This window comes from Chanodichthys erythropterus, chromosome 10 (assembly GCF_024489055.1).
Source record: "Chanodichthys erythropterus isolate Z2021 chromosome 10, ASM2448905v1, whole genome shotgun sequence".
Classification (NCBI taxonomy): domain Eukaryota; kingdom Metazoa; phylum Chordata; class Actinopteri; order Cypriniformes; family Xenocyprididae; genus Chanodichthys; species Chanodichthys erythropterus.
The window spans coordinates 13,012,613-13,040,000 of NC_090230.1; the positions used below are offsets into that span (position 1 = coordinate 13,012,613).

The 27,388-nt window shown below is 37.2% G+C and overlaps 1 protein-coding gene and 1 long non-coding RNA gene across 3 annotated transcripts in view; one reads left to right on the forward strand and one right to left on the reverse strand.

Annotated features, from left to right (window-relative positions):
* Positions 1–27,388, forward strand: part of rabgap1l (RAB GTPase activating protein 1-like) — a 112,072-nt gene that overhangs the window by 46,023 nt on the left and 38,661 nt on the right. The gene's annotated exons all lie outside the window — the stretch shown is intronic.
* Positions 24,298–25,583, reverse strand: LOC137029368 (uncharacterized). The gene is made up of 3 exons (XR_010896287.1): positions 25,258–25,583; positions 24,638–24,795; positions 24,298–24,437 (listed from the first exon to the last, which is right to left on the reverse strand). It is a non-coding gene; the product is annotated as an uncharacterized lncRNA (long non-coding RNA).

Sequence of the window (27,388 nt, forward strand, 5' to 3'; positions counted from 1 at the left end):
CTGTTTTGTAAGATTAGTCTATACCAGTGGTTCTCAAACCTGTCCTGGAGGTCCCCCAGCCCTGCACATTTTGTATGTCTCCCTATTTCTGACACCCATTTCAGGTCTTACAGTCCCTACTAATGAGCACATGAGTTGAATCAGGTGTGATACTGTAGATGAGGGAGACATACAAAATGCGCAGGGCTGGGGATTCTCCAGGACAGGTTTGGGAACCACTGGTCTATACATTCCAATTCCAATTTATTTTATTTATTTATTTATTTTTACATTCCAATTATTTTCCAATGAGTTATGTGACTGTCTTTGAAGCATAATACTTACTGTCATATTGATTTCTTCAATGAGTATGGGTGGTTAATAAAAATTGTTCTTTTTGGAGTTTTTTTTTCTTTCATATTTCAGTTCATGCCTGTAAACTTTTATTTGCTGGTGGATGTTATAGCCCAGTACTTGCTGAACTTCACAGCTCTAAAAACACAATACAACTAGGCTAGTTGATGTCCATTAGATAATGAAGAAAAGAAAAGATAATAAGAATAGATTCACTTATGTTCAGATTAAATGATGAGGGTGTTATTTTTTCATTCTTAAAAACCTAGAGTAAATTGACTATTTATTTATTTTTCAACATCCAATGGATGTGAAACTGATGAAATAGCAGTATATTCCTGTATTTATTTTGCTGATGAACCTATGTCTCTGTCCATTTTTTTCTTGATTATGAAACAAAAGAGAATAAAAATACAATATATATATATATATATTTTTTTTTTTTAGTTCAGAGGTTTTGTTTGTCTGTTTGTTTTTTGTGAGACACTTTGATTTTTGCTGTCGCTGCCAGTACAATAAATGTGAACAGTAAACACTGATTTGCGATGACTGCGTCTTTTGGCTGTAGTTAATCTGGATTTTATCACCTCTCATTCCCTTTCTTAACCTGATGCGCAGCTTTCTTGATTTCAGCTTGGTAAAGAACCTGATTCCTTCTCCATCTCTAAGTATGTCGACCAACTGTGCAATGTTTCCAGAGTGGTCCGTAGAGGCTGGTCAAAGTTTAAGTTTCCCATGTCCTCTAAGGCTTCAGGACAAACCGATCCCAGTGCAGCGGCCCCAGACTGCACACGCAGCAGGGCTGGCACTCGATGGCTGCCTCTAAAAAGGTTACAGCTCCCTTCAGAAGGGAAATTTACACATGTGCAGTTAGAGCGAGGGGGAAAATGAAGTGACCTTTTTGAAATCTAATGAGCACATCAAATGTTTCCATGATCATGGGAGGCTTTGGACCTTGGCACCAGCATGAATAAAACATGAGTGCTCTCAGCGGTCACTAACAGTACGTCTCATTCCGCTTGCTTACACTTGTTATGTGACCTTAAAATGCGTACGACATCCTTCTTGTATCTTTATCGTTATTCAACCCAAATACCTTTTCCTCTTTGATTTGAAGTGACAATTTCATATCTGTGGATACCAGGCAGAGGTCTCATTTAAAAGTGGTACCACTCTTGCTGTGGGAGATTTGAGAGCCTAGCGCATCTTAATGGCCGTGTGAAACGATGTTTGGCCGGCACAGCTGCTCCAGGGCACTGCCCTTTGCCGACATTGAAGGTAATGCATGCCTTGTCACAGACGCTGACAAAAGAGGGCTTGTTTTTTTGGCAAATGTATAAGTACAGGTTGTTTCAGGCTTTATTTTTGGCCTGACACAAAATAGACTTCTAACAGACTGTTAAAAGTTAATTATTGGCTTTTTTTGTACTGTCGCTTGGTATCCTTTTTTTGCTCTTAGCTTAAGCAAAAGATAAAATTTATTTTGAAATTTACAGTTGATATTATACAACTTTAAAACGATCAAAATATTAATTTAAAGACTTAACAAAAGGGCGGGCCCAAACTGTTTATTTATATATATAAATATATATATATATATAAAACATTTTTATTTTTATTTTTTTAGTTAGTTTTTATATTTTTATTTTATTTTATTAATGATTCAGTAAGTGGACCGTCTCAAAAGAGTCAACTGTTCGTAAATCAGACTGCACTGATTGAGTTGTATGTTAATTTGTGTGAATTCGACTACAATGCTCATGCTCAATGCATGCAGCATGTGAGAAAGACACCATTCTTGGCAATAATTTGCTGTACAAACACTTTATCTCATATTCAATACCTCATTGATGCAGAAAATGCCTCCATTGAGAAAAGATGTAATTTTTCAAATTTAAGATTGAATATTGAGATTGTTCAAAAGAGATGCAATTAATTGGATATTTTTAATCAGCCTAGAAATAATGTATACTTTTATGCCAATACAATTTGTACACCTATTTGAAACAGGACCACAAAGTTTGTTGCTGTTGAGTGTTTCTTCATGTTTCAGGGTCTCATTATGGCTCCTCTCTGTTCGAGACTCTTGCTGATGCAGCCTGCGCAAGAAAGTATAATGTCAGCGAGATGCTGGCGCAGGTTGAGCTGAGGATAACTGAGTGCTGTTCCCCATAATGTATTTTTAGACCACACTCCAGTCATGCTTCTGTCATGCCCCTGACCTTTTTTACTGCACTTTCAGCCCAAGATTTGAGGTTAGGTGCTAAAAGCAAAGCAGGCTTTATACTATCCTCATGGTGTGTGTGAAAGTTTTAAATACATATTTACAAAATGCTTTACACGGTTCCTTTGTATTAATCTGTCGTGTTACTTTTAAGTGGATTTTTACTTTTAAGTTTTAAGGTTAGAAAGCATGGTACTCGCGGTGTCAGAATGCCAGACTGTCAAGTCCGAAGCAAGACCCAACACACAGCAACGTATTATGGCAATGTCTCAGATAGTCTGAAAATTAACAGTAAATTAATGACACACAATGGCAATCACAAAAGTGAGCATCAGATGTGCTAGGAAGCTTGAATCCTTTTAATTGCTGTCACCGGTTGGCAAACCCACTTGAAGGTGCATACTGCCACCTACTGAACAACACCGGCATAGCAGCTGATGTGAAATAAAGTATTGGGCTTAGGATAGCCGTTAATAATCGGTTAAAAAAAAATGCTTAATCAGCCCCGATCCCAATCCTTGAGATTGGCTCTGGACATCCTTAATATATATATATATAATAGGACCGGGGATATCTTGCGAATGCTCTGCATACCCAAGCCATTCGTGGTTTCGCTAATTAGCATTAATACTATAAATTAATATAAATTCCTTTGTTTGAGGAATACCATAAAGCTTACATGATAACAATTTTGGTAATGCGTATGGAACTATTTGTCATTTATTTATTTATTTATTTGACCAAACAACATTAATTTTCTTCAAATCTGCCAGTAACAGAGGGTTTTGGGAAAGTGGATCCACAACAGCTTCGGCGCCTACACTCTGTTATGTATCATCATCATCATTGTCCCGCATTCTCATTGGTTTGCTGGTATATGGCGGATTTCATGCGCAAGGAAAGCTGTCCACGAATCGCTCATCCAAGCGAAAAAAATGTGCTGGTGCTGCCAGATCTCGATCAACAAAATTCACATTGTATTTGATACAAAACTAAATAGACTAATCTATTGGAAAAAAAAAATCATAACTGAAACTATTAGTATTAGTAACTATAAAATGTAATGTTCTCCATAGGGAAATTTATTTTTTACAAAAAACTTACTGTTACTGTTGCATTATTTCAACTTGTTTTTAAAGAATACATAAAAAATATATATATTATATTTATCTATATGTATTATAATTATATTTTACTTTTATTTGTAATGGGCTACTTATTATTATATGGTACTTTTTTTTAAATCTTAATTTTAAAAAAGTATTTGTGGCATATATTTAAATTGACAGCTGCCAAGGTGTTTCCTATTTGTCATTTCTGATTTAGATCTCTGAGTCTTTTGTGTGTCCTAAGCCGATGTGGCATACTGTTTAAAAGTGAACTATATTGTTTGTGACTACTGGCACCAAGGGTACAAAAACACAGCATATTGTGCAAACATCACAATCACAGCTCTTGCGGATGATGGCATGTCTCAACAGGTAAATGTAGGATACTTTCAATAAAAGGTCCCATATATCAGGAATACTTTTAGCTGTGTTGCTATGTATCATGAGAGTAAGCAACTGAGTAGCTAAAACTGTCTAGACTGGAGCGAATGCAAGCATCTCTCTTATAATAAACCCATCTATCATATCTGCACCAGGCTTTTTTTTTGACACACCACCCAGCATACCCGGTTAAAGAATTCACAGCTCACCACTTATATACAGCTACTGGTGTTCAAAATCACATCCATCACAAAAGTAGCATTTGCCTGTAAGACTGAACAATTTCGTGATTTCTCTTGATGTTGCTTCTTTTCTCGTATACTTGAAGACATTTGTTCATCCTGCCAGTCTTTCATCCATATTCATGGACATAACCGAGTGGAGCTTACCGTCCAGGCCTGTGAATATTTATGGAAATCCTCTGCGTGCCATATTATGAATTCCTTTTAATATTAATCTGTGCCGCCACACAGCTTCAAGAGGCATTCTCCTCCATCAAAAGGATCTGAGTTGCACGATGGTGAGCGGGAGGAACACCTGCCCCTTTCTGTCGCTAATCAAAGGTGAAGCACTCACGGACCTCATTGGACACAATGCTAATCACCATTGTCTCTGCACCTAATGGCTGTTTATTAGGGCTTCTCTCTCTTCACGATCTTTAAGAGGGATATTGGTACTTCTTGTGTAAAGTGAGAGTTTAAAAGGATGCCAAACCCACCCAGGTACTCTTCACACTGTTATCTGTGCGTGGTGTAGGTTAGTGGTTATATCTGTAGTAGTAACTGAAAGGTTGTGGGTTGTAACCCCACAAGGGACAGTCTTTGAAAGTTTGCTATTATGCTATTGGGCAAGAAACTTTGTTTAATGTTGTTTTGCGCTGCATCCAAAATTGAATACTTCCTTACTATAGTATATAGTGTGCGAAAAACAGTACAGCAAAAGAGAAGTGTCTCTGAATACATAGTATTCCTAGACGAAAAGTCCACAGATGACCTACTACTTCCGATGAGATTCTGAAATTCACATACAATGGACATTTTTACTATCCCATGAGGCCACAGGAGAGGGTTTGTGAATGGCAGTGAAGTGACACAACTGACGCTGGTAGGTTACGTGACAATAACAACATGGCAGTTAGTACGTAGGTAGTATGTCCAAATTTAATTCAGACTACCCATATTTACACTATATAGAACATACTTTTAAAACAGTTGCAAAGTAAATTCCAATTCAAATGTAGTACCTACTCAGACAGTACGCTATTACAGATGCAGACAGTCACTTTTTGGTAGTCTTTTGTGTAGTTTTGTTGTTTTCAAGAGATCATTTTTACAAAAATAAATTTGCGCAAAAATATTTGTTTCAACACTGCTTTTGACGTCAACTGCTAAAAATATTGTATGTAGAACATCTGGGGCACTATATTAACCAATCCGCATTCAAGAGTAAAACAAAGATTTCTAGAAAGTAGGAGACACCAGGAATGATTGTTGTTGTTTTTTTGTTTGTTTTTTTGTACTATTTGACTTAAACTTTAAACTATGAAAGTTAATGTTAAGTACAAAGATGCAGCCTGTTTTTACAACCTACCCAATACCAGGGTGTCGTTGCGCTATAGAAATTTTGCATATGGTTTTATTAACTTTCCCCATCAACATTTTTTTTTAAGTTGCCGTTGCCATCGCCTTAGTGCTATGAAGCGGCAAGAATCTTTTTTTGTGCACAAAAACAAAACAAAAATAATTTATTCAACAATTTCCTCTCTTCCCTGTCATTATCCTGTGCTGTTGACGTAGTAAACACAGTGCAGAGCTTCCTTGTTTGTCACAATGCTGGCTCATTATTGGCCAGGTCCTGCGTCAGCACACGCATGCGTTGTGGTGCTCACGTGAACAACGTTGGCCAATAGTGAGACGGCATTCTGACATAGAACCCAGAAGCACTGCACTGTGTTTACTACGTCAACAGCAAAGGAGAATGACAAGGAAATACCTTAGTCACATGGACTATTTTAACAATGTCTTTACTACTTTTCTGAGCCTTGGTCATGACATTGCTGTCTATATGGAGTTAAGAAAGCTCTCAAATTACATCAAAAATATCTTAATTTGTGTTCTGAAGATGAACAAAGGTCTTACGGGTGTGGAACAACAAGAGGGTGAGTAATTAATGACAGATTTTTCATTTTTGGGCGAAATAACCCTTTAAGCACATCAAAAACCACCTTGATGATGGTCGTCATTTGTGATTGGGATTCCATCCCTGTACCAAAATTCTAAAAGTTGTTAAACTGACAGTGTTACAGCCATCCCTGGTCCTCCCATATATTAGTTTTGCTCACAGCCCTGTTCCCAGTGGCATTAACCTAAGAAAAACTCTTCCCTTTGTTAACCCTACCCGGATTAATCGGTTCATCTGTAATGAAGCTGCATAATGGTTTTTGATGTATTATGCAATACGGCACAAAGATCCCACACAGATGATTAGCGATATAGCCGTGAGGTCTGAGGATTCTCCGACTCTGTCCCGCTGCCCCTGACCCACTCATGAGCAGCTGAATGGCCTGCGGTCTGTTGATGGTAACATTCACTGACAGCTGTCCACTCCTCACTATTAGGCTGGTCGCATGCCCATCCGAGAATACTGCCATCTGTCCGTTTGTACATGCTGGAGCTGAGGAATTTTGGGAGGTTGGGGAGAAGCCTTTTGTGTGTGTGTGTGTATGTGTATGTGTATGTGTATGTGTATGTGTATGTGTATGTGTATGTGTATGTGTATGTGTATGTGTGTGTGTGTGTGTGTGTGTGTGTGTGTGTGTGTGCATGTGTGTGTGTGCATGTGCGTGTGCGTGTGAGCGTGGATCATGACCATGGTCTTCAAAGCTGAGATGGTTTTCCATCAGTAGGTATAATCTAGATAAGTATAAATTTTGTACCAGCTATCCAAAATTTTCAATGCATTCATCACAGATTGAAGACTTGATAAAGGTTACAGAATTTGGAGAGCAAAATGATGCAATTATTTTAAATTATGATTTTATTTTTAGTCCTGCTGGATTTGGACACAATTTTGTATCGGTTGTCCCCAGTGATCTCTGTTTGGTCAGGTTTGTGTAAGGGGGAAAAAAAGATGCATAATTTGTTGCCAAAATAATGCTATCTAGCTGTCTAATGTAGATGTCGGTAAATATGAAAATGCATTGCTAAATAAATAAAAAATGATCAAATTTTTCTGGTAAAAAAAAAAAAAATGTTGGCAGGGGCAAATAAAAATCTGAACTAGCAGAAAAATTATTGTCGAGCCCTGGTTTATAAGGCTAATATATATTTAGCTCATACCCACTGGCTTGATGCCAGTGCCATTGCAGCTCCCTCAGGAGTGAACCCAGCTGTTCAGTCCTGGCAGCTCTTGCAGACCTGCCATCCCCAGCATGCAGGCTCCAAACTTGGCATGTCTTCACACTTACTTCCCCCATTCTCTCAGGTGAGGCCACTTCTGCTGGGATGCTAAACCATGTTGCTTTCCAAGGGATTTCGGATATCTTGCTCTAAATGAAATACCATGAGACATCCGTTCCGTCTCCAGCAGGGTCCTTGGAGTATCACCAGACTTCATTTGGCTGCACCACAGCGGCCACCCATGCGCCTAGCAGCCTTCCCCAGAGAACATCCATGGGACCCCCTCCTGCTCTGGACTTGCCTTGAGATGTGGATTAATTTTAACTGAAAACGATTGCCTAGACATTATGTTCTCATGTGCAGCGCCCTTTCCTCTCCCATCTCTTTGGATATGGGGCTTTCAGGTGGTTCTTGCTAGACTGTTACGACATCTGGTGCCACAGTGGAGGCTGGAGAGCTCCAGATGTTCTTGTGAATGATAAGGGAGAGGAAGAAAGGAGGAGGTGGAGTTGGAGGGTAACGGAAGAGCATCTATTTTAGTAAAGGAGATCCTATGCAGCACAATTGTGGGTCAATGTTACTATTGTTGTATATTGTGTATTTATATATATGTTAAAATAATAGATAAAAATACATAATATCATTTTTATTGTCGACACTCCCAAATCATTATAGACTGATTCAATTCGGTTTATGTATAAAGTGCTTTTTTTTTCTTTTAAATTTAAATACATTTTTCAAGGAAAAAATATAAACAAATATGTTGTTAAAATATATTTTTATTGTGATCCATGTGTGTGAGCTAAGGCTAAAACGAAAACCATTTCCGTGTCTCTGTTAAATGGATTGGTTGGAGAGCGCTTGCAGAATCCCAGCACTTCAATATCAAAAGTCTAGTTCTGTGCCAATCTATTTTTGGGCATATTTGAATATTAATAATTCCGGGTTGCAAATTCTTCAAATAAAACCTCGGATGTGGAGGGGAGAACACAGTCATCTTACATTGTCATGGAAACCACGAGGAAATTTTACCCCACCGATGTTTCACTTTTGATCATGGGAAATTAATTAAAATCATCGAGAGCGACGTGCATCCACAGGCCCATTCGCGTCCCTTAGCACCACTTCTCTCCCTATTGTTTTCCATGCAGAACCACCAAGGGATCATGTGTCTGAGCCTGAAATGGCAGCTAATGTCATTAGCGGGTGAACAAACGGGTTATGAAAACGCACAAGGGGAGGAGTGAGAAGGACAGGGGGAGAGCATACCGTGTGTCCCAGAGGAATTGTTCTCGCGCTCTTGAGATCTTCATGACTTAATGGCAGAACAAGTGTCACTTTTGGAAAGCGTGTTATCACATGTTTTCACCGGGGGTTGCTGTGCTGGCGTGTTGCGGAGAGATCAGACCGAAGCTAATGACCCTGATGGTAATGAGACAGCATTCGCTCTCTGCAGGTCTCCACAGACGAGCCAGACGAGGCCCCGACCTCTGTCTTTTTTTGTTTCTCTCCCCTTGAATTTTCTCTCATTTGTGCAAACCTTTGCTCTCTATCTCTCGTTCTCCACCTTTCTCTCTGGACTTGTCTCCTGCCACGCTCTGGCAGGCTGCCTCTGAACAGACTTCACGGCATGCCAAGCCATTTACAAATGCCTTCACTTTCCAAGCACTTTTTTGCCACTCATCCACCCTGCCATTGCAGAGCAGCTATGTGTGTCTGCAAGCTCGTATTGAGATATGAAATCAAAATTGGCTTTGGCCTTGGTTTACACATTACTAGTCTTATGAACACATTTTTTCAGTCACCTTTTTTGTTTTATATTTACTCTATTTTGTCATGCCATAATCATCAGATCAGAGACACAACATAATCGTAAAAAATACTGAAATGTTATTTTTGTCAACTAATGAATCATTACATTTAAATGAATTCAGTTAATAATTTTAGTCAGACTAGCATTGACAAAAAATTATTTAAAAAGTAATTATTAGATTAATTTCTGCATAGGATGTGTTTGGTGAGTTAATTAACCTTATAGCAAATCGCTTTAGTTTATCAAGTGGGTCAATCTCCAAGATTATTTACTATGTTTGGATTATTTGAAATAATCATATGGGACCCTGGACCACAAAGCCAGACATAAGTCGCACTGGTATATTTGTAGCAATAGCCAACAATACATTGTATGGGTCAAAATTGTAAATTTTTCTTTTATGCCAAAAATTATTAGGATATTAAGTAAAAATCATGTTTCATCAAGATATTTTGTAAATTTCCTGTCATAAATATATAGAAAATTAATTTTTGTAAGTAATATACATTGCTGAGGATTTTATTTGGACAACTTTATAGGCGATTTTCTAAAAAAAATTTCATTTGGTGAAGAGCGTCATTAATGATTATTTACAACGTTTTTACAGCATTGGTCATTGAAGCAACATACATATCCAATGAGCTGTGAACACAATGGCCAATCAGAGGTGTTTACGAATCCGCTCAACAGTGCTCAAAGCGTTACATTTTTTAAATTTCAGTACCGACTATGTACCGAAGTTGGTACTTTTGACTGACAAAACCTTATTCCAAAGAAAAAATACTTTGTAGTCTTTCATCAAAATGTAATGATTTGTTGCATCCCTTGCTTGACTTTCCTTTTTGATATTTTCTAAATTGTTACACTTTGAATGTCCTGTTCAATTCGGAAGAGGTTACAAGTACGTAAATTTGAATGTTTCAACAGTATTTTATTTTATTTTTTTATTTTTTTATCATTTACTCACCTGCATGTCATTCCAAACCTGTATGACTTTATTTCTTCTATGGTGTTCTTGATTTTTTTTTTTTTATTATTTATTTTTTTTTTTTCTCTCCATTGACTTTCATTGTTTGGATAAAAACAGTTAAAACATTCTTTAAAATACCTTCTTTTGTGTTTCGCAAAAGATAGTATGTCATACAGGTTTGCAATAACAAAATGTTCATTTTTAAAGGCTGAACTATCACTTTAAGGCTTAGGACTGGTAGCTAAAAGGATACTGGTCCGAACCGTACAAGGAGTGAGTGAAATTGGTCATGTGGAGAGAAATAAAGATTGTCGTTGTGCCTTCTCCCTAAAGGTTGCCCCTTTGTCACACAGGTTTGGGTTGAAGGAGCGAGACAGATTGAGTCAAATTGTGGACTTGACACCTTGTGAGGAAAAGCAGGTCGCCAAGAACAATCAAGGATCACTTCGACACCACTGTTCTCTTATCAGCCAGGCTCCACTCACAGCCCTTTAATTCATCACCAACTGTATGAAAAGCCCTATTCCCCTCTGAGACGACGCTCTTATTTCCAATCATCTCTGTGGGTTCGGCCAGATCTGTCATAGTTTAATCTACTTGACCTGAGGTGAATCTTCTGGGTCTGTACTTTCCCCTTGGAAACAGATTCTACCTTTGCTTCTTTGTGTAAATGTGGGATTAGTTGTTCATTTGAATAAAGTATCGACAAGACGAGAGTTCCTGTCACAAGCTCTCAGGGCTTTTTTCCCATCAGCCCCCAAGACTTCAAGTCTTGTAGCTATGGCAACTTAATTCAGGAAGACTTTCGAGAGTATCCTTTTTTAGGCTGAAAAATAATAGCCATTAAAATAGAAATTTCTCTGCTTATAATATCTATATGCCATTTTGAGGAGTTGAGATGCTGATCGTAATAACTCCTCCTAATAACTTCAATCGGTCGTAACTTCGTATCTTGTCGTTTTCTGAATTCCCAACTGTCTGGAGCCTGCAATTCTTGAGGCCCTGTCTCAAATGTCGCTCCTTTGTCCTTGTGGTCCTTCTTTGGTGTTCTTTGAGGGTCCATAGCATCCTCATGAAACCTAAAGTGTCAAATGGGACACATGGCCATCAGAAGACCACAAGTACACATCAAGCATGCCGTTTGGGACACATCCTGTATCTAAGTGTGTCCTCTCAAGTTGACGGTTTCTCAAAGGTCATCTGGGTTAGTTTCGCATTCGATACATGTTCCCTACATTCCCATGTGTGAAGTGCATCCACGTACTTCAGTTTCTCAGATTGCTTTGGGATGTCTTGAAGGGTCATGCATTAGTTTTTCACTGGTCTGTGACCTGTGTGGCCTGTTTCTTCCATAATAGTGAAGTTTAAGTTTTCTAAAGAGGAAACTGGCCTAAGGCATAAAGGGCACCTTCCATCTAGGCACTCACATCACAAATGGATAGGTAAAGAACATCCGCTGTCCCCAGGTGAAAAGACAAATATAGCCACCATTCTGCGAGGCTCCACAACTGAAAACCTACATGGCGGCTGATAGAGATGTTGAAAGTATTGTTAAGTCTATACTAAAATGAAAAAGCAACAACATTTTTCTGCAGTATCGGTAGTACAGAGTATCACTACGCCGCTAAGTAAATGCAAACAAGCAGTCTTGTGCATTACGCAACCCAATGTCTTATTTATTTGTGAAACAAATCAAACAATAGTATTGCCAAGAAAAAAATTATTTTCTTATATTTTGTTACCGTTTTCTTTAGAAATGCACAATATATCGAAGGTCATATCGGTATCAGCCGATAAATGACTTTTCAGTGTTATCCATATTAGTATTATTTCAGTTTAACTTTTATATAATAGTTAGCCATAAATATTGAATGTGCGATAGTAAAGATTTTTGTTGTTTTTATTTAGTTATTATTATATTAATCATACCCAATTCATTACACACACTATTAATCATACCCTTTTATTCAATACTTTTTGTTACCTCCTTTTGCCAAGATAACAGCTCTGAGTCTTCACCTATAATGTCTGATGAGTTTGGAGAACAACTGACAAGAGATTGTCATGGAAACCACGAGGAAAATTTACCCCACCGATGTTTCACTTTTGATCATGGGAAATTAATTAAATCATATTCCTTCATACAGAATCTCTCCAGATCCTTCAGATTCCCAGCTCCATGTTGGTGCTTCTCATCGTCAGTTCACTCCACTCATTTTCTTTAGGGTTCAGGTCAGGGGACTGGTACTGCTGGGGCAGAAGCTTGGTTTTGTGCTCAGTGACCCATTTTTGTTTTGATTTTGATGTTTGCTTTTGCATAATTGTCCTGACGGAAGATCCAAACATGGCCCATTATAAAATTTCTAGCAGAAGTGGTCAGGTTTTAATTTAATTATTTTTTTTTTTTAAATCTGTTGGTATTTGCTGGAGTCTAAGATGTCCAGGACCTTCGACAGAAAAATAGGCCCACAACATTAAAGCTACAACAGTATATTTCATTGTACACATGGAGTACTTTTGTGTGAGGCAAATCCATCTTGAGAGTTTGCTGCTAAAAAGCTCTTTTTTTTTTTTAGTTCCATCTGACCATAAAACCCAGTCCCGTTTGAAGTTCCAGTAGTGTCTGACATACAGTAGTGACTGAATCCCAACTGAAAACCCTCCCAAACAACCTGTGGTTATGTAGGTGCTGTTTGATCATTTTTTTTAGGCTTTCTGACCCAGAGATTCAACTATTTTCTGCAATTCTCCAGCCTTGGAGAGACTTTGTCCACTCAAACTCTAATTTATTTGGAACTTCTTAATTATTGCCCTGATGGTGGAAATGGAAATTTCAATGCTTTAGCTATTTTCTTACAGCCACTTTCTATTTTGTGAAGCTCAACAATCTCTGCACATCAGAACTATATTCTTTGGTTTTACTCATTGTAATGATTAAGGGAATTTGGCCTTTCCTATTTCCTCATTCATATTTATATTCTTTTGAAACGGGAAGTGAAACTGGACGATTTCATGTTCCTAGTCACCCTGGTGTGCTAAAAATGTAAATAATGTATGAATAGGGATATACTTTAGAGATATTTTACTCATAAGATATTCAGCCTACAATTATAGAGTTAGTTGCAGAGTTTTAAAGTTTAAAATTTCTTAATCTTCTGTTCATATTTTATTTCATTTCAGCTTTAGTTCAATTAGTGATAGTTTGTATGATAGATTATAGATTTATATGATGTTTGGTGTCAATTGAAGCATATAGAGACCAGACTTTTAAGCGTATATTGATGTCTAATATCAGCTAATACTGTATATATCGGTTTTGGTCAGAATTCTTGTGGATCCCTAGTTTACTTAAATAATGACTTTAATAAAAACTTTGTTTTAATTAATTGAGAATCACTTGAACACTACATTGTTTTAATTAAAAAATATTTGTTTTATTTAATACAGTATTTAGTACTGTTTTATTAATGTTCAAAAACATGCTAGTTTTTGCTGTGGTATTTAAATTATCTATAATCTTAAAATCTATCATTATCGATGATTTTGCTTTTGTGACAGTTGTAGTTGCTGTATCTATAGCTTTTGCAAGTGTTCTTTTGAATTAGATTAGTAGCGTGCTCAATGAATTAGCATGCAACACAGCACTGGCAATTAAAAGAGCAGTGACGGCACGCTGACAGACGAGTTAACAGTCTGTCCTGAGGACCAGATGTTGCAGGCCCTCGGGAGACCTAAAAATCCTCAAAGAGCATTGACAGAACGAAGCTCCGCAGGCTCTCTGGTTTTTAATGAACTTGGTGACACAGTCTCAACATTTGGTGAAAGTTGTGAAAATCCAGAAAATGTGTACATTTAGATCAAATGGAAGGGATATCGTCAAATTTGCATCTTCAAGTATGCAACTGCATTTTTAAACTCAAGTTAGCAGTTATTCAGTCATTCCCCAGCTTTTGACGATTACAGGGTTTTTTTATCGCCTTTTGCACAAAGTCTTCGGTCTTTTGCAGTAGTTTAGCTGTGGATTGTATATGCATGTGAGGTCTGTTGATTCGGGTGTGTTTTCGCACTGTGACACAGTTAATAACCGGCCGTCAATGCGATCACACACCGCGCTGGCATGTATTATGCATGAACAAGATTAATCTGTCTTGGTGCTTGCAAAGCATAGAGAACACTTCAGCCCTTCTTCCTCGCTCTCTTTTTCCCTTTCTCTTCCTTCTCTCAGGCACCTTTTATTTTGCTGCTGCAAGGTTGGCTGTTGTGATCAGGCTAATGCTGCAGTTTGTCAATTTCAATTACGGCCCCCTTTGAACTGCGCCGATTCCAGCCAGGGAAGGAATAGAGGAGGTAATATTCCTACTGTCAATCACCTGCGATTTTTCTGCCTCGCCTTTTCCCTCGCTTCTAATTTTAACCTCCACCACTCCGAGGTTCATTGAAGGAGGGTTAAAGGGGTCAGAGGATGTACTTTATCATACAAAAGAGGATTTTCTATATGTAGACATATAACGTTCTCATTGCAAAGCTACTTTTTATGTCCACCTAGAACATTGATAGAAACTAAGCTGTATAAAGGAGTCATCTTGGCTGACATTATAAGAAGGGATAGGCTGCACAATATGTGACCCGTGCTGGCAAAATGAGTCGGAATGCGCACAGGCTAAGTGAAAAATGTCAATTTTGGTCGAAATTGAGGTTTTCACAAAAATTAGTTCATTAAAGGCATCAGGGGGCGTATGACAGTCGAGGAGAGAGAACGAGCAAGATTTGAAAATAAGAAAAAACCCAGAACGAGAGATGGGACACAATATGAAAGAGCTCGAAAGATTTCACTTCAATGAAGGTTTATGGCTGGGCAAGCGCTTTAGGACCTGCGTTAAAATTAGAAAAGCTTTCCAGCGCTGGAGAGAGCTAATTGGGAAGGCCATGAAAACAGACGCGGAGGCTGCTTTGATTCCTTATCATGTAAGTAACACTGGGTTTTGATGGTCTGGAGCTGCTGTTCTGTTGGCGATTAACAACAAACTCTTGTTTGTATTTACTCTTGTGTACTGTATGTTTATTTTTTGTGCTTTCTTGTCGTTCGTTCATCATCTGCGCTTTATTTTTCATGAAGCATTTTGTTGCGTGTCAGCTGTGATAAACACATCCACTCGCATTGCGCTTTAACAGTGGCCAGATCTACTGCACACTGAAAACCACTAGAGAATGAGGTGTTTAGCATTATTGGTAGTGCATACGCCTCATTTGCCAGCAGCGATTGGGCCAGGGTTCGAGACTGACTCGGAGCAGGGTGGTTAGTATTGGAGTGTGAGTTTTGGAGGCGGAGCAATGAAGAGAGGGGTGGGTTTGTTTGGGTTGATTTCAAATATCAACAGTGTTCAACAACGAATTTGAGAAATTGCATACAGCATCTTTAAGTCCTCGTCTAGCGATCCCAATGCTCCAAACAGCAATTAAACATTTAAAAGTATCTTTATTTGTACATTTTCTGTGAGGAGTTCCTTTCCTTTGACCATGAAAAATGCCATTTTTCTTTACTCCCTTCTGAATGACTGGTGCTTCCCTCAGCACAAGTTTGGTATCGTTGTAAAGTGTAGCATTCCAACTTTGTGAATATTCATAGCGAATTTTCACTTACTCATGCTGACTGACAGATCCGAAGTGTGCACACAAAGACAGCACATGATCCCGATATATATTCATATACACAGAATTACAGTATTTCAAAAAAAAAAAAAAAAATCTGTCTTGGTGAGTATTCATGCAAACATTATCTGTTATGTCTTAAACGTTTGGTCTACTGTTGGGGAAAAATATCTGATGTGTAACATAGATACGTGTGGTACAGTAGGTCCTAATATGTAGGTTGTCTGTTTCATTAATGTTAATTAAATAATTGTGGAATCATGGAGAAAAAAAATGTGATGCCTGAATTCACTTTAGCTTTAGCTTTTAGTGATTTATTTTTAATTTACACAAAATATTGTAGAATTTTAGTATTGGGCATTTATCTGTTTATTAGCCATAACATGAAAATATTTTTTGGCTTATCAGTGCACCCCTATTACATAATCATACATTTTTTACACATAACGTGAAATGAATTTGTGATTTAGTAATATAAATTCAACACAGAATCATTTCTCACAGACTTTCACAGAATAGCCATTTTATATACTGGACATTATAATGTTATGGTGCCTCATTTTATTTTTAGCGTTTAAAACAATTGATTTTATTTTAGTATTTTATTGTTAATAGTATTAGTATTTTTATTTATTAGCACTTTTAAAATATAAAAAAATGTAATGTTTAAAAAATCTTTACTTAATATAGTACTGAATTTTAATATATCAGCCATAACGTTAAAAGCAATTATAAGTAGACCAAAGTGGAATAATTCAACAAAATTGTAGTATAATTGGCATTTAAGACATCAGTTTCCTGTTTATGTTGCTATACAAGTTATTTCATGTTCTATTCAGCACAACAAAGATTGTCAACGTCTTTATTTCTTCTTCCGCAGCTGAACAGCATGAGATCATGTAATCGGTTTCCACAGACCCGGCTTGACCTATAATGTTGCATATTACAGCATCATGAGTTGACGTAGCAGATTCGAATCCCCGTAGTAACATCAACTGCTCCACTTGGAGCAGATTCGGCTTTTGATAGTGCATCACGCCACTTATATACTCTCTCCTCCTGGTGTCACATCCGAGAAATAGGTCAGCTCGCCCCGGGTGGGGCTCTGGCAACAGCCGCTTTGTTGTCAGACCCGCACAAGATCGGTGCTGACTGGCTTAGAACCCAGTGGGAGGCCCGGCACAAACTTCAGAGGCTCTTTCGCACTGTGTGCCCACCTCGGAAAGTTCTAGAGTGACTGAGCGAGCCTGACGGCAGCATCTCGGAGACAGCGTGCCTGTCTCACTCACTGCGCCTCCACACCAGCTTGTCATGCTGCATCTCTCAGTCCAGCTTGCACTAATGTTGTTTGCTGTCATCTCGGATTTCAGAGTGACTCACTCTGTTCTTGCGGGAGACTCTGCTTGGAGCTTTTAGCCTCGGCGTTGCTGTGACCGAACCGACCGGCTTTCAGAGTTCTAGGACGTGCTGAGGTACAGTACTGCCTGTCATTTTGAGGCGTTAATGAGATGAACGAAGGCCCTGAGAGCTTCAGGGTGAAATGCACTGTGGAAAGAACACATCTGTTGATGCCCTTTTGTGGCAGCTCATTTGTTGGGCCCAATTCACACAAGGCAGCATGTCAAACTGTACTAAGCATATGTGAAGGAAGGCATGTTTTTTAGTTCCTCTCATTTATTAGAGTGATAATAATACTAGATGACACCCCATTTTTAATCTTTCTTGAAAAGCATTTACTTTAAATTATAACGTTCATTAATGACATTTATAATGTAGTTTTTTTCATTGGTTTTTTATTTTTTATAGAATTTATTTTATTTGTAGTATAGAATCGTAATATGCATATATGCAATAGACCCTTTTCACAGACTGTGATGACGCATTTTAACAGTCATCAATAATTTCATATTTTTTTTTTTTTTTTTAATGTATGTACATTTATATCACTATTGTATTATGTTACCTTTGCATCAAATTACCAAAAAAACTAGTTCATGCTGCTGTGAGTGTGTTTCTAATACAGCGGCTGTGGGAGTGATGGTAAAAATTACATCTTTCTCTCTTCTGACTGTTATCAATTGCTCTTTTTGTCCTCTTTTTAAAAGTTGTGAAAACACAACTGTGGAGTTTTTCTTTTGCTATTTGTGCAAATGGAAACACAAAAAATATAGTTAATGAAGTCTCTCATTTACCGCTGTAAAAGTTAACCCAACTATGACGACTTCTGCTTCTGAGAAACCCGGAAATGGGTCTTTATAAATTATTAATTAATGACTTATTAATTTAATACATTTTTGTGTTTACATTTTTTTTAAAGTTGTAGGTGTAACTTTTAACATATCATACAGATTTTTAATTATTTATAGTATAGAATTTTTATATTGGCCCGTAAGACCTTCATTAATCTTCAGGATGCAAATTAAGATATTTTGTTGAAATCCGATGGCTCCGTGAGGCCTCCATAGGGAGCAATGACATTTCCTCTCTCAAGATCCATAAAGGTACTAAAAACATATTTAAATCGGTTCACGTGAGAACAGCGGTTGAGTATTAATATTATAAAGCGACAAGAATATTTTTGGTGCACCAAAAAGCAAAATAAGGACTTATATAGTGATGGCCGATTTCAAAACACTGCTTCAGGAAGATTCGGAGCATTATGAATCAGCTTGTCGAATCAGCGGTTCGGAGCGCCACAGTCACGTGATTTCAGCAGTTTGGCGGTTTGACACACGATCCGAATCATGATTCGACACGCTGATTCATTATGCTCCGAAGCTTCATGAAGCAATGTTTTGAAAAATCATCCATCACTATGTCGTCATTTAGATTTTTTTGGCGCACCAAAAATATTCTTGTCGCCTTATAATATTAATATTGAACCACTGTACTCAGATGAACTGATTTAAATATGTTTTTAGTACCTTTATGGATCTTGAGAGAGGAAATGTCATTGCTCCCTATGGAGGCCTCACTGAGTCATCGGATTTCAACAAAATATCTTAATTTGTGTTCCGAAGATTAACGAAGGTTTTACGGGTGTAGAATGGAATGATGGTGAGTAATAAATTACATTATTTTCATTTTTGGGTGAACTAACCCTTTAAAAAATGCCTTCTAATGCTAATCGATGCATTTGTATAAGACAAATATCCTTATTTAAAACTTGATAAAGTAAAATAACAAGCTTCCGGTGCGACAGCCATGTATGCGCATTCGACTTAAGTTCAAAAAGCGTTAACTTCCGCAACGTGGTACGCAATGACGTGCCGTTCTACGCTACGCCATGACGTACTACTATGTCCTACATTATAACGCTTAGTACGTGTTGTCACTGTGAGTAAATTATGGGATAGTGTTCATTTTAGGGTGAACTATCCCTATAACACTGTTAAATGTAATCTCTATACAACAAATCTCAAAATGTATATCCATTTTTCATACTGTACATTATAATATCTTGATGCCTTAATTCACTTTATTGATTCGAATTAACTTTGTGTTATTTTAAATATTTTATTGATTTATTTTATTAAATTCTTTTTACATTTATTCAGAATTTATTATATTTCTATAATAATTTTAATATCAACCATTTATTGGTTATCTTTCAGATATCTTTAAAATCACTAGTAATTTATTAACACTGTTAAATGACATCTGTAGAAGAACTGTACTGTACATTATAGTTGTGATGCCTAAATGAACTCTATTTTATTTTTAAAACCATTGATTTTTTTTTTCCTCTAAAATCTTGATTTAACATTGGCCATTTACCAGTTTATACATTCCCTGGAAATCGAACCCATAACCTTTACATTGCTAGCTAGTGCCTTGCTCTGCTGGTTCAGTTTCATGAGGACAAACCCAGGATACTTGCGTCCTTCTAATAAACTCCCACCCATGTTGAAGATCCCTCAGATCAATGTCCCTGAAGGTCAGTGGTTTTATCTTTCTTCAGGAGCCTGGACAAATCTGACTGGCCTTCTGTTATTTGCAACCACACATCCAGTAAACAGCAGCGCTCAAACCAAAACCTGTCGGGAGGCCGGCAGTGAGTTTACTCAAGCTTTTGCCATGGATGTAATCAGATTGCATCCCTTTGTTTATCCCCTCCCTGGGTCTCTGGTCTGAATGGTTTTGCTATTGCTGAGCCTCACAGATGTTTAGTGGCCACATTACCATTCGCAGCTTGTATCTCTGGCTTTATTTATGAATACCATTTGTCACTAACTCGCAGTTTATGAGGCAGCATTTCATTTTCATGCACACTGCGAGAAGCGAGAGTGATGGGGGTGAGAGGGAGGGATGCAAAGAGAGGAAGGGAGCAACAGTGAAACAGTCCGCTGAACTCAATCATACACCCATGGTGTGATTAACCCCATACTGTGACAAAATTACAGCTTTGAGTCTTTTTGTTGCTGTTGCACAACACACCAATATGGCCCTCACTGTACAAAATGCAGATTTTATATATTCCCCTCTAAAGGTCGTTGCTGAGCAAAGGTCAGATCTTGTTTTAGGCTATGGTGTGACATGCAGCTTATTATTAGGGTTGCAATGATCAAGAAGTTGAACATTATATGATATATAGTATATATACTGCCATTCAAAAGTTTGGGATCGAAATTTGATTTTTTTAAAAATGCTTCTGCTCACCAAGGCTGCATTTATTTGATCCAAAATATAGTAAAAACAGTAATATTGTGAAATATTATTACAATTTAAGATAACTGTTTTCTATTTGAATATATTTTAAAATGTAATTTATTCCTGTGATGCAAATCTGAAATTTCAGCATCATTACTCCAGTCTTCAGTGTCACATGATCCTTCAGAAATCATTCTAATATGATGATTTGCTGGTCAAGAAACATTTATAATTATTATTATCAATGTTCAAAGCAGTGTTTTAAAAAAAAAAAAAAAAAAAAAAAAAATCATCAGGTTTCTTTGATGAATAGAAAGTTCAAAAGAATAGCATTTATTTGAAATAGAAAGATCATGTGTCACTGCAGACTGGAGTAATGATGCTGAAAAATCATCTTAGTATATATTACAACAGAAACCAGTCAATTTAAATTCTAATAATATTTCACAATATTATTGTTTTTTTGTATTTTTGATCAAATAAATGCAGCCTTTTTGAGATTAGGAGACTACTTTTAAAAACATAAAAAAAACCTTAATGTTTCCGAACTATATACTGTATATTTATAATTTATTGTGAAAAATCTTAGCTTTAGGTTTGTGTCCAGTGAAATGTGACTTTTTTTGTCATTGTTATAGTTAACTAAAATAGTTACTGTCATTTTCATTCAGGTAAATAAAGCTGAAATTAAATATAAACATTAGATGAAAACATTTTTGACCTGATAATATATAATCTATATTATTATATATATTGTTATAATATACTTTATTAAAAAATCTAATTAAAAAATGAAATCTGCAAGCAGTGATGAAAGGGCCCTCGCACCGGGGACCAGGAACTGCCACCCGGTGGCCTTAAGAAAACTGAACAGTGGGCGATAGTCATTTAAGTGGATAAATGGAGAAGAAATATGGCAAAGCCAGTAGTTGGTGCTTTGACTATAAATGAATATTGTCATGTAGATGTCTTCAGGCCAGGACTGTTGTGAAGTTTGGAGCAGATCGGACATTGTAGGCCTGAGTTACAACAACTTCCTCTTTCATGGCGTTAATCGCATACATTAGCACTTAGCCAAGTGTTGCATGATATAACGTGTTTCTAACATATTTGGTACTTCATGGCATATTCAAATGTGTTTCTGGGAGTGAATTACAGTGAAAAGCATGCAATTTCCTGTTGCCAGCAGGTGGCGCTATGATTAACTGAATATTGGCATATAGATATCTTCAGGCCAGGACTCTTATCAAACATGTGAAGTTTGGGGCAGATCGGACACTGTATGCCTGAGTTACAACAACTTCCTGTTTCATGGCGAAACATCGAACTTTGTCAGGCCGCCACGGAGACGGCCTTCAATGAAAAGTCAAGATCATCACAATTTAATGTCGCAAAGGCTTTTAGATTAGAGTGACCAAATATGATGTTGATCTGATTTATAGCTCTAGGAGGAGTTTGTTAAAGTACAACATCTGGAAATGGCAAAAACTGCAAAAATGTTGCAGAGAAAATTCAAAATATCTCACTTCCTGTTAGGTTTTCAGATTTTGCACCCAGGGACTTTTCAAGGTATTGGACTGTTACATGCGTCTACCAAATGTCATACCTGTATGTGAAATGTAGCACGAAGGGCTAGGGCTGGGTATCGTTCAAAAATTTTCGATATCGAGACGATACCGATACCTTGACTTCGATACCGATACCTAAACGATACCTTTTTCGGTACCAGTTTTATAAAATATGTTTAAACAAGATTACATAACCTCAAAAAAATCTTTGGTTTTATATTTTAACTTTGTTGACTTTTTTTCAGACTCAAAGACTCATCTCCTGAGCCACTGCGGGGAATAAAAAAAGCACAAATTAAAAAAATTTACCCAACACAATAAATCAGTGCAAATAGTTTTAATAAAGTTTAATTTTCAATGCAAAAATTAAGTATGTGAGGCTCTTTTTTAAATCACTCAGCAATTGTTCTTCAAAAAATTAATTATTATTAACAAGATCAAAGTGGAAGTAAGAGTGACGCAAGTTCGTTGCGTCTTACCGTGAAATAAGAGTTCTGTGTCTTTATTAAAATCAACACATTAATGATTCATCTCTCATCCACCCGCAATTAATTTGAATGTTTTTTGTTTTTTTTTATTACTTGGCCCGACCCGCAAATTATCCGCAGTATCAGGAGGACACTGATACCTCTTTTTCAGCAGAATTGTTCGCGTTCTGGAGCCAGAGGCAGAGCCTGTGCTCGTGCAGGCGAACGAGCCAGTCACGAACCGGTCGCGTGTTTCCATAGACTTGAGGGACGAACGCTGATGTAAAGCTGCTGTGTGTTGTACCTTAGCTTAGACTACAAAAAACATTGCGCGTTCCGCTGTTTCTGCAGGCAGTGCTACACTTTTGTTTTCTGTTAACAGTATCTGTAGTGAACCGGCTGCTCACATAAACAGCCGTTTCTCACCCGTCCATTCGGAGATAAACTGAAAACGAAACCGTTGATTCAATCGCCCTCTCGCACATAGGGTCTCTCTCGTGCGTATAGTTTTATATATTTAGATATAAATAACAATGTAGCGCAACGTTACTTGCTCCTCAACGAGACAGCGAAAGCATTTCTCCGCCCCTCTCCTCGGCTCCATTCTGAGGTACCGAAATTTGGTACCGAATGACAAGACACTTTTCGATACTCGGTAGTATCGAGGCAGTTCGATCGGTACCTAAAAAGTATCGAGTTCGGTACCCAGCCCTACGAAGGGCGCTTATTTGAAATTTTGTAGGTGGCGCTATCGAGCCATTTTGCCACACCTAATTCTGAACCCTATATCAGACGTACATGTGATATGTACATATGAGTTTTCGAGCATGTTTAGGCCCTCAAAAATGCCATTCATTTCAGAGAAGAAGAATTTACTGAGCAATTACAATAGGGTCCTCACACCTTCGGTGCTCGGGCCCTAATTAATAAATATCAGTATGATAGTATACAAATTAGGGATGGGCATGATTAATCGACGATCGATAATTGATCGTTAAGAATTTCGTCGATCACGTTAATTTGTTATCGATGAATGCATTTTTTGCATTGCGTAGTGTGAGTCTTGAAGCAATTAAATGAATTTCACTGTGTGGCAGCAATTAAACATTTTACCACCAGGGTGCAATATTTGACACCATACTCGGTTGAATACTGTATTCTCAATTACAGTAAAATTCTGTAAATTAAATTACAGAAACACTACTGTAAAAATTACAGTAACTGGCTGGCAACCCTGCTGCCAGTATTTTACTGTAAAATTTACAGTAATTTATATATTTTGTATTGTGCATTTTTACAAAAAAATATATTGTATACTGAATTTAACATACTTCTTTAAATAGCAAATACACACATTCAAGTAGTTTAGTCAAGTAGAATAAATATGTAAAATGCAGTATACAATATATTTTCGCTATTGCTCACTTAATGGGAGCTGAATTTTAAATTTAATCTAACTGCATAAGCTTTAAACAAATTTTAACTGCATAAAGTGTTGTATAATGCATAACTTAATTCGCCCCCCTCCCAAAAAAAAGATATTTGAGGCATCTTAATCTTGAAAAACCGGTCAAAATGTAATAAATATATCTTTCAAATTTACATAAAAAAATGCAATAAAAGGTGTATTATTTTGAATTTATTTTTTATTTAGAAAATCATTTTATTTTTTAAAGGGACAAAATTTTGTCATGAAAATGTTTTTAAATTACTTATTGGACATCATGGTCATATAAAAACATTTCTTAAAACCCAGATCACTTTTATCACTTCATGAACATACCAACATGGCCAAACAACAAGTCCAACAAACTTGCGATCAAAAAAGAACAATTCTGCTCCAGATGATGTTCCATCCCAGGATGCAAAGAGAGGCTAGAAATATTGAAAGGAACACAGAGGACAATACATTAGATATATTACAAAACATAATACTTTAAGAGACTGATAGAGGGATGACAGATACAGTCAGTGACAGATAGAGGGATGATAGATACAGTCAGATACAGATATAGAATAATAAAAGTATATAATAAAAGGAAAAATACAGATCTTGGTGTGTGTGTATTTCTTACATTTCAGAAATTCCACTGAAAATCCATCACTTTGCACAGAAGAGTGGTAACATGTAGGTTGAACGCAACCCGTTTCTTCTGAACTGTGGCCTGTTGTTTTAGATGGCACTTTTCCTTTCGTCTTTGTTCCTCTCTCCAGATAAATACCTACAAAGTGCCTAAAGGGTCAAGAATTCAGATTGGTTTTAGCTTTTGAGGCATGTAATCATGTTTTTGAAATTATACCATGTGGTAGAGCAGTATTAGCCTACAACTCCAGTCCTGAATACTTACCTCCCTGAAAGTTTTAGATGTCCCACTAATCTAAACACCTTATTTAACTAATTTGTTTGCCAGGGTCAAATAGAGAGACATCTAAAACATTCACCCTAAAAAGTAAATGTCTAATCTAGTTGAGGAACAAATAGTTAGTTGTAGTTGTGTTAAAGGCCTCAATAGATGTAAAATGTACATCTAAAAGACAAGTAAGATACAGGATGATCAGTTTGTTCATATCTGTAACGTTAAATAGCACATTTCATTTCAAGTTAAAAAAAGATTTGGTTTTGGTAATGGTAATATTAAATTAACTATACAAGGCAAACTTATATCAAACAGATATGTTAAAGTGTTTGCATTACCTTAAGTTAGAAAATGTCCACAAATACATCACATTGGTTACATTAACAGCATGAAGCAGCACCATTTTGCGTGACACATCCTCCGTGAGCGGCCTGATCGCGTCGCGTCTCGCGAGGCCTTTTCGTATCGGCCCGTTAACAGATGACTGTCTGCCTGTACAAATGTGATTTACGCCATAAAATAATCACGACCAAGTGCGCTGATGAACACGAAGTTCTCGTGAATTCCAACTGTTTCTAATGATTAATTTTTGACCCATAGCCGCTATGCTAAAGCACCGGGGAATGTGTGAGATCCTACCGCGACCGCGCTGAGGAAAACCCCGCCCAAGTCTGCTTCGCGCCCCGCGGACGGAGGATGCGTCAATCCGGGGTTACCAATATGAATTGCGAATGTAAATACATACATATTTACCAAAGACTGAGGGGGAAAATGAAATAATAAGTCACTTACCACAGTTGTAAATCACTCCTCTTGCTGCTACCCGAATCTTGACCGTTGGAGATCCCATAATGCCTCTGTATATTTGAAATTTAGAGCAATATTCTGTAAATTTGATTCAAACCGCCACGCACCCGGAATTCATTGCAATTTACAGCAATTTGCTGTATTATTAAAATACAGCCATCGGCTGTAAAATATTGCTGTAATTTTTACAGCAATTCATTACAGTGTATATTTCTCAACAAAAATCAGTAGACTGGTGCAGAAGTTGTATGCGAGTTACTAAAGTTAGTTATTTTTCACGAGGCTTTAAGTAGCCTAATTTGTTAAGTTAGCCTAATTGTTAGGAAGGCTAATATCTGGCTCTTTCTTCTGGCTTGGATAGTTTTGAGTTACATTTTGACAAAACCTGTCAGATCTAAGTATTATTATGTTTTTTAAGTTATTGTTTAACATGATTCTTTTTTTATTATTATTATTTTGGAACAAATGAGGTCTCTGTTTAGAAACGCCGGCTCGCAGCTGCAGGTTCCACTGCTTTAGAGCACCGCATATGCACGCGCATATGTTTGGTTTGCCTAACTGAATATAGTTTAACTGTCTGCCACAAGTTGATCTTGTAATAAAGGTCTCAACGAGGAAAAACACGCTGTGTTTTTGTATTCATTGCATTTTGTATTCATTGTATTCATTGCATTATAATTACACATGAATTATAAAAGTTAAATAATTAATTGTATTATAAAAATATTAATGATTAATCGATAGTCGATCATTAATTCTTCCGACGATCGACTAAGAACATTTAATCAAATGCCCATCCCTAATACAAATAATAATAAATAAGTAATGGTTCTGTTTGTACCAGCTCTTGATTAATCCATCAAGAAAAAAAGCACAATGTGTTACCTCTTCCACATATGCTGTGGTAACCTTCATGGGAAACGGCCTTTATGGTCTCGTTTTTCTCCTGCATAAACGTAAACTGATGAAACAGGTTACACAAATGGGTATGCAGTGCTCTGTACTATCATCAAGTATTTATACAGATCATGTATATGGAGAAATGGCAGAAAAGAAGGCTGCATTATTCATAGCGTGCGTGTTGAAGAGAAAAGGGAAGGTTACATTAATCAGGATGTACAAGAGTAAGTCAAATTCCGCAATGGATGGATGGACATACAGATAGATAGAAGGCCCATTTAGATGCAAATAAGTTTATAAGATTCACCTCATTCATAAGATTTACTTTCATCGTCTGTCAGGCTTTATTCTGTCCACCTTTTAATAAACTCTCAGATGCAGTTTAAACAGGTGAGGGGAGGTGGAAACCTGTCCTTCCCTCTCTTGCATTAGTTGACTAATGATCCCTTTAATTAGCCCTGACACACGCTGTTAATGGAATGGACCTTATTACAACTCAGCCTGTCAGAGACATTTCCGCAGTCACCGTCTGATGTTGCCACGGCGTGAATTCCACCGATCTGTTCACTCAAGAGTTGATAGCAAGGACAACTGATTAATAATCTGCTCGTTCAGCCGGTTTTTGACAGGCTTGTGCAGCAAAACTACATTTCCCATAATTCTACATGGCAAAATTCTCATTCTGGAGTCATTTTGGTCCAGAGTAGATGCTTTTAAGTGTCTCTCTTGGCTCTGGTCCAGAGTTTCAGCCCTGCTTTGCAT